Raw genomic sequence first — 12,063 nt, 5'->3', positions numbered from 1 at the left:
ATATATTATTTATTTAAAAACATTGTTGCTGTTAACAAGGATGTTATGTCTGGAGACACAAGTCCAGTTTGAGAACTGCAAACCTAAGCATCTCTGATATCTTCTAGACTGAGCACTGAATCCCAATGCGTAGATAGATTATTTAGGTAAATCTTTCTATACAGAAGCCCCTGGAACCCCATAAGATTGGGTCCCTAATCATGAACTATTGGAATTCATTTACAAAACTTTTCTTAAACATTACATGAATATATTGTCTCAAATTATAGAATTAGAATTTATCATCGATATTCCACGATGAGATATCTTTGAGCTATAATATATCTTAATTAAAACTATCTTTAGATAGGTTTTTCCCTCAAAAAGCATTTTATCAAAAAAAGCATTGATTTTTATCCACCCTGGACCTAGCTACATTATCCAGAGCTGTGAAAAATGTGCCCTGTGCTACGTATTTGGGTCAACCTAACCCATGCTGTACATGCAGCTAGGTCGACAGAAGAATTCTTCTGTCGACTGAGCTACTGCCTCTTGGAGAGGGGGATTTCCTACATCAACAGAAAACCTCTTCTGTGGACGTAAGAAGCATCTATACAACAGCTGCAGTGCCATAACTGTACTGTTGTAGTGTATGCATACCCTTAGAGGGGTGGGTTGAACGCTTTCCTTGGCTCCTATAGATATTCTGGTGGGTTGGGATCTGTGCTGTTGGTTCCCATCCTGAGCACCTGCAGTACACACAAACTTTGCATGACCCAAAAAAAAAAAAAAAAAAAAAAAAAGGATTAAGAAACACCCTTGGATATAGGAGCCCAATTTCAGGCGTGTGGGTTTTCATTTTTGTCTAGAAAGATCATGTCATGGTAGCACATGAGCTTAAGGGCTTGTCTACACAAACATTTAATTTGCAGTGAGCTGGGCTGTAACTCTATCCCCCACTAACCTGCCACACACTAAGTGTCAACATGGACCCTACTGGTGCCCACTAAAAGGTCACTAGAGCACTTTGATCTACTCCTGATTTAAGTGCAGTACAGAACTTTGTGTGCAGCAGCCTGGTCCATGTGGACACTTAGGGTATGTCTACATTTAAACTGCAACAGCAGCACAGCTGCAGCGCCATAATTGTGCCTTTGTAATGTAGACATACCCTTAGGCAGCACTTCAGTGTAGATATTACCGGACACATACCAATGGGAGGCATTCTCCTGTCAGTGTAGGTAATCCACTTCCCTGAATGGTGATAGCTTGGTCAACAGAAGAATTATTTTGTCTGTCTAGCACTGTCTACATTGGGGATTAGGTCAACATAGCTACATCTCTCAGGGGTGTGAATTTTTGTAAGTTCCCGGTTCAGACCACCCCTTAGTGTGCGGCAGGCTAGTGTGGGGGTAGAGTTACACCCCATCTTGCAGTGAACTAAGGGCTGGTTTACACTGGGAATTTATATTGGCATAGCTGTGTGTCTCGGGGGTGTGAAAAATCTAACCCCCTGAGAGAGGTAGCTATCCTGACCTAACCCCTGATGTATACAGTGCTAGGTTGATGGAAAAATTCTTCTATTGCCTCAGCTACTGCTTCTCCGGGAGATGAATTACCTATGCTGACAGGAAAATCCTTTCCATTGGCTTAGACCATGTCTATGCTGAAGTGCTGAGGGGTGTGTCTACATTACAAAGGCACAGCTATAGGGCTGCAGCTATGCTATTCTAATGCTATAGAATAGCTATTTCCTACTTTGACCAAAAGAACCCTTCAATCAATGTAGTTAATCCACTTCTCAGGGGTGGGGGGTAGCCTGGGGTTCCACCGTTGCAGGGAGGGTGGGGGCGGCCCAGGTTCTGCCGTCACCGCTGCTGCTGCTCTGGGTGAGGGGTGGTGGGCCGGGGGGCCACTGCTGCTCTGGGGCAGCACCCAGGAATAGCTGCATGGGACCATTGGAGCAGCAGCTGGTGCAGCTGTCCCTGGGGCCACCTCAACTACTCCGGCAGCCCTGGGGTCAGCTGCACTGGCCGCTGCAGAAATCAGAGAGGTCCCGGAAAGTCACGGAATCCGTGATTTCTGTGACCTCCATGAAAGACTTTCAGCCTTAGTTACAGTTAACAATAGTTACTAAAAAAAAAAAAACCCAGACTAATGTGACCCTTATTGTTCCCTCATGAAAAATGAAGGTCTCTTCCAGCTGTAGGGAAGAAAGCTGGCTAGAGACCTGGAAACAGTCTCTCTAGTATGGTACATGTTCTGAAATGCTAAATGTATTGGCCCTAAGTTCCTCCTCAACTACAGTGCAACAAAGTAGAGTACATGCTATGAGGTGTAATATCACAAAATTACTTAAGAGGAAACAGCTGTTTAACCTACTTCTGTGTCTCATACTTATTCCTTATGGTAGAACAAAACTAACGTTTTTTTGGCAGTTGACTGACTCCCTGTGACATTTATTTGCCAAAGACTTTCAAAATAAAGAACCTTTCTTAATCTTCCATCTGAAGTTTCAGATACAGCAGTGTTTCATCACCTATGCTAGCCTCTTTAAATTTTCTGTGAATAGCAGAAGCTTTGCCTGTGTTCTTGGGCACGAGGGCTAATATCTATTGGGGGTGGGGCAGAGGGAATACTCTTGCATATAGTGAAGTAATCATTCTTGTTTTCAGCAGTGCCTCCCGTGTTCTAGTTCTTTTTCGAGCATAAAAAGCATGACCCCCAACCCAAGGATCTTGTAGTCTAAAAGACAATGGTAAGGGAAGGGTTGGTCTTGAATATCTGAGGTGGGGTCTACATTAAAAAGTTATATTGACTCAGCTACATTGCTTAGGTTGAAAAATCCACACACCTGAGTGAGGTAGTTAAACTGACTAACCGCTGGTGTAGACAGCACTAGATCAACAGAATTCTTCCGTCAACTTAGGTGCTGCCTCTCGGGGAGGTAAATTACCTATGCCGATGGGAGAACCCCTTGTCACTGTAGTGAGTAGCTACATTGAAGTGCTACAGCAGTGCAGCTGTGCTGCTATAGTGGTTTAAGTGTAGATACAGCCTGAGATCTGATCAAATTAAAACTGAGTCATGGTTGTTGAGTTCCCTTTATAATGATGAGCTTAGAAGCATCCTTTTGTAAGGGATTGGCTAATCATCCATTTCTAGGTCTAAAATGCAATTATCTGTTCATCTGTAAAAGCAATGGGTTTTGCTTCCGCACCCTCTAGTAAACAAATGGCCATAACTCCTTTTTACAAGGGTTTAATTCTCCATATTTTCTAAACTCTTGAAGCTCTTTTCTTTTTCAACTCAGTAGAACTGCTCACCCTTTATCTTGAGAGTCCTCCTTGATTACAGTTGAGTCTCAGGGTATGTCTATATTTAAACTGCTACTGCGGCACAGCTGTAGTGGTTTAAGTGTAGACCCTACCTATACTGACAGGAGGGGTAGAGTCTCGGGACCCTTACTAAAGTTCCTGCAGGTTGATGGAAGAATTCTTCCATTGGCCTAACACTACCTATGCTGGGTGTTAGGTTGCCATAGTTACATCTGTCAGGGATGTGGATTTTTCAAATCCTGAGAGAAGTAGCTATGCCAATGTAAGTTACCAGTGTAGGCCAGCACTCACTCCATTATAAACTCAATTTTGCCACTTCCAAAGTCTTGAATAATGTGACTGAGCTTCTAGTCTTCACTTCAGCTTAGTGACTCTTTGCTTGGGATCTATTTTTTCCAAGAGCCGTTGCATAGAAGTCAGGAGGTTCTGGTGAAGAAGGGTGCACTTGAGCTTCTGCCATTAGTGGGTTGGTGGTGAAAAACCTACAGCAGACATTGTTTGCCTTCTCCTACCTCCACACTGTTTAAAGGCATTCTGCAAATAATAAACAAAACTGGGCTTTTGCCTTTTTTTGCTTTATTGTACATAGAGGAGGTTTGGAAAGTTTTTCCACTTCAAACTTTCTGCACTTCCAGTATTAGAAATTTGTATCTTACCTATCCTAGAACATTCTGGAAGAAACTAGAAAGATTATGGCAACACAGCTACCAAAGAAGTAAAACCAGAATTTATTGTGAGGCGAATTTATTTTTCTCTGGACTGTTCAAAACTTTTTAAATTAAGTTTGTGGTAAACATTAAGGATTCAACAATCCTGACCCTTCAATTAGCAACACTTCTTATTGCTCATTTTTGAGTCAACCAGTATGTTCTCAAACAAGAAGAAAATACTGGTTATGCCTGATTTGTTTAAAAGGGGGGGAACAACCTTTTTATTACTGCAGAAGCAAAACCCCACAAACCTGGTTTATTTTTTGCAGCTAACCTTTAGAAATCTTTGATTCTCAAGTATCAGAGGGGTAGCGGTGTTAGTCTGGATCTGTAAAAAGCAACAGAGTCCTGTGGCACCTTTAAGACTAACAGATGTATTGGAGCATAAGCTTTTGTGGGTGAATACCCACTTCATCAGATGCATGTAATGGGAATTTCCAGAGGCAGGTATAAATATGCAGGCAAGAATCAGTCTGGAGATAACGAGGTTAGTTCAATCAGGGAGGGTGAGGTCCTCTGCTAGCAGTTGAGGTGTGAACACCAAGGGAGGAGAAACTGCTTTTGTAGTTGGCTAGCCATTCACAATCTTTGTTTAATCCTGATCTGATGGTGTCAAATTTCCAAATGAACTGAAGCTCAGCAGTTTCTCTTTGGAGTCAGGTCCTGAAGTTTTTTTGCTGTAAGATGGCTATCGTTACATCTGCTATTGTGTGGCCAGGGAGGTTGAAGTGTTCTCCTACAGATTTTTGTATATTGCCATTCCTGATATCTGACTTGCGTCCATTTATCCTTTTACGTGGTGACGGTCCAGTTTGTCCAATGTACATAGCAGAGGGGCATTGCTGGCACATGATGGCATATATAACACTGGTGGAGGTGCAGATGAATGAACCGGTGATGATGTAGCTGATCTGGTAGCTGGTCCTGTGATGGTGTTACTAGTGTAGATATGTGGGCAGAGTTGGCATCGAGGTTTGTTGCATGGATTGGTTCCTGAGTTAGAGTTGTTATGGTGTGGTGTGTGATTGCTGGTGAGAATATGCTTAAGGTTGGCAGGTTGTCTGTGGGTGAGGACTGGCCTGCCTCCCAAGGTCTGTAAAAGCGAGGGATCATTGTCCAGGATGGGTTGTAGATCACTGGTGATGCGTTGGAGAGGTTTAAGCTGAGGACGGTAGGTGATGGCCAGTGGAGTTCTGTTGGTTTCTTTCTTGGGCTTGTCTTGTAGCAGGAGGCTTCTGGGTACACGTCTGGCTCTGTTGATTTGTTTCCTTATTTCATTGTGCGGATATCATAGTTTTGAGAATGCTTGGTGAAGATCTTGTAGGTGTTGGTCTCTGTCTGAGGGGTTGGAGCAGATGCGGTTGTACCTCAGTGCTTGGCTGTAGACGATGGATTGTGTGGTGTGTCTGGGGTGGAAGCTAGAGGCAGGAAGGTAGACATAGTGGTCGGTGGGTTTTCAGTAGTTTGCAAATGATTCAGAATTCTTTTTTGATGATATACGGCAGTGGTTTTCAAACTGCGGGTCGCGACCCAGTACTGGGTTGCGGAATGTTAAGGCACTGGGTCACGGTGGTTCTGGTCAGCACCACCAACCAGGCCGTTAAGTCCCGTCGGTGGTGCTGCTTGGCTAAGTCAGGGTAGTCCCTACCTGTTCTGACACCACGCTGCACCCCGCAAGTGGCCAGCAGCATGTCTGGCTCCTAGGCAGGGAGGGCTACAGAGCTCTGTGTGCTGCCCCCGTCCCGAGTACTGGCTCTGCACAGGGCTCCGAGCTTTGGGGGGTGGGGCGTGGTGCCTGCAGGTGAGAGCCGCTTAGAGCTGCTTGTGCACCTCTGCCTAGGAGTCAGACCTGCTGCTTGCCGCTTCTGGGGCGCAGCGTGGTCCGTGGTACCAGGACAGGCAGGAAGCCTGCCTTAACACCCCCCACTGTGCCATTGACTGGGAGCCGCCTGAGGTAACCCCATGCCCCAACCCCCTGCCTCAGCCTTGAGCCCCCCAAACCTGGAACCCCTTCATGCACCCCAAGCCCCTCATCCCTGGCCCCACCCCAGAGCCTGCACCCCCAGCCCAGAGCTCTGACCCCCTCCTGCACCCCTACCCCAGCCCAGATCCCCCTCCCACACCATGAATCCCTCATCCCCAGCTCCATTGGGTGGCGGACGTCAACCATTTTTTTTTCAATTGGGTCGCCAGAAAAAAAGTTTGAAAACCACTGGTATACAGCAAAAGGATATTTTCTTTCTATTACTTTGGGATGAACCATATGGCTGAGAGCAAGTACAGGATGAATTTAATATCACATGTACTGGACCTATATTGGACATGGTTCACTGAAACTACTCGGCTAAAACTCCACCCAGCTGTTACAAGTTTATATTAATATTGATAGTGCAACACAAACTGTAATCACTTTTTACACATACCCCTAATTTAAACAGATGTTCTCGAACTTTAAAGTGGTGCTCCACTTTCTGATGATGGTGTGACAGGTTCCCCCAGGGTGCCACCTGAAAGTGGGGTACCACTGAGCCCTCTGAACCACCAGCCTGGGCTCCCTCTCACACTGTGCTGATGTGACAAGTTGCAAAGCCCTCCAAGCTTTCACTTTCACCAGCATTCACACAGGTAGGGACACACCCAGCTGCAGTCACATGCAGGCTATCTAACCACCAGCCTAGGATCTCAGAACAGTACCATCCTGCCGTGGTCAAATCTGGCCAGTATATGGGTTTAACACCCGGTCTGCCTCTCCCTCAATACAAAGAAGACCATGCACACTTGTGGTAACCAAGCTGAGATTTTCCCCAGACACCTTAATCAAATGCACACTGGTTTGGATTAAAACATAAAATAAGTTTAACTACAAAAGGATAGATTTAAAGTGATTGTAAGTGATCAAAGCAGATTACTTAGTAAATAAACAAAACCACAAACTGATCTTAACATACTAGATAGGTAGGATATGAATTAGCAAATTCTCACCCTGAGTGTTAAACAGGCTGGCAGATTCTTAAGGCATAAGCTGCCTTGGCTTTTCAGCTTGGGTTTCCCAGGTTTTCATACACAAGCTAGAAAGCTCTTTAGCCTGGGGACCATCAATTGCCCCAGTGTATTCCTCAGGTGTTTCCAGGTGTGTTTTTGTAGGGAGAGTGAGGTCCCCCCGTGATGTCATTTTCCCTCTTTTATATCTTTCTACTTGCTGTGACCTGGGTCAAGCAGTTCCCATTGTGTAGTGCTATTTCTGAGAGGTTTCTGTTGTACACAGTTCCTGGAGTAATCCTTGTGCTTGTGTGCATTTCCTCAATAAGCGATTAACATTGTTTGGCCTTTTCACTGTTGTACCTAAAAGGCTGCTTGTGGGTGTGTTCAACCTCACAACATGTTTCAGTAGCACATACATAGCCAAACTTCATAACTTCACATACGACAATAGTACATACAATCTAACGAGATATTACTATCTAGCAGGTCAAGACTTTTAGAATGACACTTCACAAGGCATACTTTGCATAAGACATATCCTAATTACATGACAGGGGTGAATATTGGGGTGCCAGGGTGTCACAGATGGCTTTTCCTCGTTCTCCTAAATTTGCACTGACAGCTAAAAATTAATAAATTCTTCCTTAATACCATTTTGCCATGTAATCAGTTGCTGGACTTGACACACATGAGACCGAATAGAAGTGGTCCATGGGTTTGCATATGAGATGTTGGCCATAACATGAATAAATTTGATAAGCCTTGCTTTAAAATAACTGCCTGACCTATTCACCCTGCCTGGCATGATCACTGAAATGTCATGTTTTTGTGTTTGAAGTTTCTTGTATCTAAATATTTACTCTGCACAATTATTTGGAGTGCATCAAAACTAGATCTCAAACAAGAATTATTCTATTGACCTACTCATTGCCTCTGAGGAAGATGGATTTCCTATACTGATGGAAGAACGCCTCCCGTCTGTGTAGGCAGTACCTACGCTGAAGTGCTACAATGGCACAGCTACAGTTGTGCCGCTGTAATGTTTCAAGTGTAGACAAGCCCTAGGAGGAAGTCACTTCAATCTGCAAAATGGGGATAATCCTTTCTTCCATTGTCTGTCTCTGCTCTACTCAGACATAAGAAAGACAGAAGTAAGTTATTAAAGGCAGAGACTGCCTCTTCTTTTGTGTTTGTATAGTATTTAGCACAATGGGTGCTGATCTCAACCAGAGCCTCAAGGCGCTATTGTAATACTACTGACTTGAAATCAATCGTTATGGATACAGCAGCTGAGTCAGAGCTCTGCTTAGAAAAGGCTAGCAGCCAGCAATTGAAACTCTCAAATGTGCCCAAGGATATATGGGTATAACACACTTTGTTGTGTTGCAGTCAGTTCATAAAATGGTTCAGATTGCTGCATCCATTTGACTATTAGAGATAATAAACTCTAATTCTTCTTCTAGTATTAGGCCCATCTACATAGAGTCAGCTGTTGGAGTCCTTCTCCATTCCTTTCTGTCTTGAAGCTGTTGTTGGAAATGCCACAGCTAATCAAACTAATGCTTAACTCTGAGACCTCTAATTCATTAGACAAAAGATGGAAAAATAACCGCTTTGTAAGCATAACAAATGACTGCAGCAAATCTTGTAAGATTCTCCCAAGTTATCATCTCTTGGCCTTCAGCAACAGGTAAACACCTCGATGTAATAGCCCTTTTTTGTAGCGCATGAGCATCATTATCAAATGACTCTTATCTTAGTAGCAAATGTGATGTAGACTATCGTGGTTGTTACTTGGCAATAAGACCTGTCAGTAGAGAACAGAGTTTCTGAAATGCATAGCAATTGTTTTAAACAGCTCTGGCATGGATATATAAGGCAAAAATGAGCTTACTTGGTTTTAATTAGCTTTGAAACTTCCAAGGCTTAACTTCTCTATTAGTGGAGCAGTTGGCAATGTCTTTCTTGAGGTGCTAATCAATTTTAGCACTTGAAGCAGAAGTATGATACATCATAATTGCACACTCTACAGAGTGTGCATCATGTGTGTTAGGTGTGAAGGAAGCATTTAATTTCAATCTGTACTCTGACAAATTTCTGCTCTGATGTTGTATGAAGCAAACAGTTATCAGGTTGAATCATAGTTTTTTAAAACTTCAAGATGTTTACGTGTTAATTGCATTTGCTTCTTTGCCTATTTATAGACTTCTGGTGTGTGTAATCAATCATATTTTAGTTGTTTATCCTTCATAGTTTTTGGGGGGGGGTTCCTATATCTTGTTCAGTTTTTCAGTAGTCCTGACAATGTCTTATACTCATTAAAGGTAACCTGCAAAGCTTTTTAAATTTATTAATGTTTTCAGCTTGACTCATCACCCATGAAAACCCACTGTGAAAATCCTTGTCTTTATTATTCTTAATTTAAACAGTGATTCTGAACCCCAAACTCCTTGAGAAACCTGAGGGACTGTCACTGCTTACTTAACCTGTACTGAGAGGTAGCAATATTTAAGTGTTTGTCAACAGAGTTAACTCAGGCTCTTATTTGAGTGTTGCTCCTAACCTCTCTCCTGTCCATGCACAAAACCCTCTCACCTGAGTTTAGTGGTGCTTTCAATCTGAGCTATCTGGCTCATTGTGGGGCATTAGTTAAAGGTTGGGTGCTCCTTTCACTTGGATTGGTAACTTGCCCACTGAATTTTCAGCAAGGATGTAGGTTAAATCACTTGACTGCTGATAGTCCTCCGATACCTTTCCATAGTTTCCCTATGTGCCCAGAAGGACAGGCAAGTTCTCCCACAATTCACTGGGAAAGAATCAGAGTGTCTCGGGTTACTGTGACACAAAGAACTATGGGATGGGAGCCCAGAAGTCCTGTCAGTTCAGGATGCAGAATTTAGGTATGGCTGCTCAGACCTGGGCTAGGCTGATCTGGGTGCTCAGACCGGGTGCCAGTCATCTGAGTTGCTTCTGAAATGAAGTCATACCCAGAATGTAGTAGGAGGAAAAATCTCAGACTTCTAGGAACTCTGACTACTGCTCTATGATTAATGTGTTTGTGGGGGTCTTTGATATTTCTATTTTGTGAGCGTAAAAAGGTGTACACAAAAAGCAAACTTCAAGGAGTTTAAAAAAAAAAAAGACAAGTTATTTGGGTGGCTTGAACAAATGTTAACATATAAGATCTCTTATTTCAGTAAAGCTTTGCAGATCATGGTTAATAGATACAGAAGTCATGAAATCTACCCTGATGCTTTTAAGATCTGTTTTTGGATCGCAAATGGGAGAAATTACTTCAGTCGTGACTAATTGTGAAACCTGCATACAAGTTTAGTCTTGTGATTAGTTCACATCATGTCAGCTGAAGCTTTTTAAGCCAATACATTTAAGTGTGCATGATTAACCATGTAAAATTCCTGAAATACTGTATCATCGGGTTAAGATATGTCAGAAACTCAAACTCTGCTGCAGTTATGGCTTAACTCATCAGTTCTCCACTAGGGGTCAATGAGCCCTTTCAGGGAGGCTGCAGGGCCCCACAACTGAAACACACTGCCCCGAGCCATGATGCCCCCCTTTCCCTGTGGGGCGGAAGCCCTGGTGATCCCCCTCTTCCCTCCGGTCTGAAGCTGGGAGCAGCGAGGGACTGAAGCCCTGAGCCCATGAGCAGAGTGGGCGGGGGGGAGGGCACAAGGGTGTTGCCTCATCAAACTGCAGTGCCTTACGCAGAGTGGGGCAGTCTTGGGACTGCTCCGCCCCCCTACCTCCTACTCTACCCCAGCTCCCTTCAGGCAAGCCCTCTGGCCGGGTTGTAGGGGGGACCCCAGAGCCAGGCAGTGCGGGACAGGTGCTCCTCTGGCTGCTGGTGCTGTGGAACGTGCAGCCGTGGCGTTCCCCTATCTGCTGCTGGTGCCCGGGGTTGCAGCTGCTCCTTAGCTCCCAGCCCCCTTTGACTGCTCAGGCAGCCATTAAGAGCTACCTGGGCGGGGAGGACCTGGCTCGGGGGGTTGGCAGAGCCCTCGGGGAGCTGCCAACATGGGAGCGCTCCCAGCACACAGCCCCTAGCTACCCCTCTCCCTGCAACCTGAGCCACACTCCTCGCTGCACCCAGCCCATAGCTACCCCCTGCCTGCACCGTGAGTGGTTTTCAAACTTTCTGAGCTGAGTCCCCTTTGAGTTGTATTTTTTCGGATGGGCTGGGTGCCTGCTGAGGTGAGTCGGGGGTGAAGGTGGCACTCCCTCCTTGGACCTAGCTGTGCAGAATTGGCCTGAGTCCCACCGGCCCTCGTGTTTGCTCCCCCTTCCCCCAATAAAGTCCAACTATGCATATGCCCAAGGGTCCCTCCTGGCCTGGAGCTCCCCACTCCGCTCTGGAGTTTTTATAGCATGTTGAGGGGGGCCTCAGAAAGAAAAAGTTTGACAGTCCCTGGCTTAACTGACATCAAGGTTAGGACCATCCAAACAAGTGGTGTGGTTCTTGAATGCTGGGGACCCTGGGGAATCAAAATTGTAAATTGGCAACATTTTTCAATCTAAAATTACTTATATGAAAGTGCTATAGACCTTGTTTTAAGTCCTGCTTATATAAATAAATGTTGCCTCTCAACTCAGACAAGGAGAAAGTTTAAAAATAATAAAAGGAAATAAGTTTTAAAACTTGTGGTATTCATTGTCTCAAAAGATTACTGAGTCCTAGAATTTAGCAAGAGTCAAAAATAGTATTTTTATTTTAGGACCTCAGATTCCTTAGCACAGCAGCTTTTGGGGAAACTTCCCACTTGTGCAGTTCTACCAGTAGCAGTAATGAGGTAAGCATTAGTACAGACCAGCTGATTCCATTTTTTACTCCACTGCCCTCTAATTCTGAGCAGGTCTGTATAGTAGTAGTAAAAATAGTGGCCACCAGTCTGCTGTAGTGATTCTACCATTACTGCAACTTAGTGGTGCAATGGTGGGGGATTTCTTGAAAATATCCAGTCTGTAAAAGAATTAGCTGGGTTTTTAGGAGGAAACTGTCACCTTCTTCTGAAGTATAGATACCAGGTTTTGATTAG

General features: G+C 44.3%; 1 protein-coding gene across 20 annotated transcripts in view; it reads left to right on the top strand.

The window, feature by feature from the left end:
* Nucleotides 1-12,063, top strand: part of NUMB (NUMB endocytic adaptor protein) — a 126,563-nt gene that overhangs the window by 16,398 nt on the left and 98,102 nt on the right. Inside the window, exon 1 of one of the 20 annotated variants that reach the window (XM_065592990.1) lies at nucleotides 11,748-11,817. The exons of the other annotated variants lie outside the window; for them this stretch is intronic. The gene's annotated coding sequence lies outside the window, so the exon portion shown is untranslated. Of the gene's footprint in view, nucleotides 1-11,747; nucleotides 11,818-12,063 lie in introns of those variants that run through there. 20 annotated transcript variants of the gene reach the window in all.

Source organism: Chrysemys picta, chromosome 4 (genome assembly GCF_011386835.1).
Source record: "Chrysemys picta bellii isolate R12L10 chromosome 4, ASM1138683v2, whole genome shotgun sequence".
NCBI classification, from domain to species: domain Eukaryota; kingdom Metazoa; phylum Chordata; order Testudines; family Emydidae; genus Chrysemys; species Chrysemys picta.
Note: the sequence above shows the minus strand (reverse complement) of the source record. Positions and strands in the feature narration are given on the sequence as shown.